Raw genomic sequence first — 3,074 nt, 5'->3', positions numbered from 1 at the left:
ACCCGCATTACACGAAATGCACAGTGTAGTACATAGTATATGAGTGAGTTGCACTGAAAAACTTAGAATATAAGAAACGCACAGTGTAGTACATAGTATATGAGTGAGTTGCACTGAAAAACTTAGAATATAAGAAACGCACTGTGTAGTACATAGTATATGAGTGAGTTGCACTGAAAAACTTAGAATTTAAGAAACACACAGTGTAGTACATAGTATATGAGTGAGTTGCACTGAAAAACTTAGAATTTAAGAAACGCACAGTGTAGTACATAGTATATGAGTGAGTTGCACTGAAAAACTTAGAATATAAGAAACGCACAGTGTAGTACATAGTATATGAGTGAGTTGCACTGAAAAACTTAGAATATAAGAAACGAACAGTGTAGTACATAGTATATGAGTGAGTTGCACTGAAAAACTTAGAATATAAGAAAGGCACAGTGTAGTACATAGTATATGAGTGAGTTGCACTGAAAAACTTAGAATATAAGAAACGCACAGTGTAGTACATAGTATATGAGTGAGTTGCACTGAAAAACTTAGAATTTACTGAAAAACCCGCATTACACGAAATGCCCAGTGTAGTATATAGTATATGAGTGAGTTGCACTGAAAAACTTAGAATATAAGAAACGCACAGTGTAGTACATAGTATATGAGTGAGTTGCACTGAAAAACTTAGAATTTACTGAAAAACCCGCATTACACGAAATGCACAGTGTACTACATAGTATATGAGTGAGTTGCACTGAAAAACTTAGAATATAAGAAACGCACAGTGTAGTACATAGTATATGAGTGAGTTGCACTGAAAAACTTAGAATATAAGAAACGCACAGTGTAGTACATAGTATATGAGTGAGTTGCACTGAAAAACTTAGAATTTACTGAAGAACCCGCATTACACGAAATGCACAGTGTAGTATATAGTATATGAGTGAGTTGCACTGAAAAACTTAGAATATAAGAAACGCACAGTGTAGTACATAGTATAAGATTGAGTTGCACTGAAAAACTTAGAATTTACTGAAAAACCCGCATTACACGAAATGCACAGTGTAGTACATAGTATATGACTGAGTTGCACTGAAAAACTTAGAATATAAGAAACGCACATTGTAGTACATAGTGTATGAGTGAGTTGCACTGAAAAACTTAGAATTTAAGAAACGCACAGTGTAGTGCATAGTATATGAGTGAGTTGCACTGAAAAACTTAGAATATAAGAAACGCACAGTGTAGTGCATAGTATATGAGTGAGTTGCACTAAAAAATTAGAATTTACTGAAAAACCCGCATTACACGAAATGCACAGTGTAGTACATAGTATATGAGTGAGTTGCACTGAAAAACTTAGAATATAAGAAACGCACAGTGTAGTACATAGTATATGAGTGAGTTGCACTGAAAAACTTAGAATATAAGAAACGCACAGTGTAGTACATAGTATATGAGTGAGTTGCACTGAAAAACTTAGAATATAAGAAACGCACAGTGTAGTACATAGTATATGAGTGAGTTGCACTGAAAAACTTAGAATATAAGAAACGCACAGTGTAGTACATAGTATATGAGTGAGTTGCACTGAAAAACTTAGAATGTACTGAAAAACCCGCATTACACGAAATGCACAGTGTAGTACATAGTATATGAGTGAGTTGCACTGAAAAACTTAGAATATAAGAAACGCACAGTGTAGTACATAGTATATGAGTGAGTTGCACTGAAAAACTTAGAATATAAGAAACGCACAGTGTAGTACATAGTATATGAGTGAGTTGCACTGAAAAACTTAGAATATAAGAAACGCACAGTGTAGTACATAGTGTATGAGTGAGTTGCACTGAAAAACTTAGAATTTACTGAAAAACCCGCATTACACGAAATGCACAGTGTAGTACATAGTATATGAGTGAGTTGCACTGAAAAACTTAGAATATAAGAAACGCACAGTGTAGTACAAAGTATATGAGTGAGTTGCACTGAAAAACTTAGAATATAAGAAACGCACAGTGTAGTACATAGTATATGAGTGAGTTGCACTGAAAAACTTAGAATTTAAGAAACACACAGTGTAGTACATAGTATATGAGTGAGTTGCACTGAAAAACTTAGAATTTAAGAAACGCACAGTGTAGTACATAGTATATGAGTGAGTTGCACTGAAAAACTTAGAATATAAGAAACGCACAGTGTAGTACATAGTATATGAGTGAGTTGCACTGAAAAACTTAGAATATAAGAAACGAACAGTGTAGTACATAGTATATGAGTGAGTTGCACTGAAAAACTTAGAATATAAGAAACGCACAGTGTAGTACATATTATATGAGTGAGTTGCACTGAAAAACTTAGAATATAAGAAACGCACAGTGTAGTACATAGTATATGAGTGAGTTGCACTGAAAAACTTAGAATTTACTGAAAAACCCGCATTACACGAAATGCACAGTGTAGTATATAGTATATGAGTGAGTTGCACTGAAAAACTTAGAATATAAGAAACGCACAGTGTAGTACATAGTATATGAGTGAGTTGCACTGAAAAACTTAGAATATAAGAAACGCACAGTGTAGTACATAGTATATGAGTGAGTTGCACTGAAAAACTTAGAATATAAGAAACGCACAGTGTAGTACATAGTATATGAGTGAGTTGCACTGAAAAACTTAGAATATAAGAAACGCACAGTGTAGTACATAGTATATGAGTGAGTTGCACTGAAAAACTTAGAATATAAGAAACGCACAGTGTAGTACATAGTGTATGAGTGAGTTGCACTGAAAAACTTAGAATATAAGAAACGCACATTGTAGTACATAGTGAATGAGTGAGTTGCACTGAAAAACTTAGAATTTAAGAAACGCACAGTGTAGTACATAGTATATGAGTGAGTTGCACTGAAAAACTTAGAATATAAGAAACGCACAGTGTAGTACATAGTATATGAGTGAGTTGCACTGAAAAACTTAGAATATAAGAAACGCACAGTGTAGTACATAGTATATGAGTGAGTTGCACTGAAAAACTTAGAATATAAGAAACGCACAGTGTAGTACATAGTATATGA

Source organism: Mus caroli, unplaced genomic scaffold (genome assembly GCF_978045245.1).
Source record: "Mus caroli unplaced genomic scaffold, Mus_caroli_1 scaffold_25, whole genome shotgun sequence".
Lineage (NCBI taxonomy): Eukaryota > Metazoa > Chordata > Mammalia > Rodentia > Muridae > Mus > Mus caroli.
Note: the sequence above shows the minus strand (reverse complement) of the source record.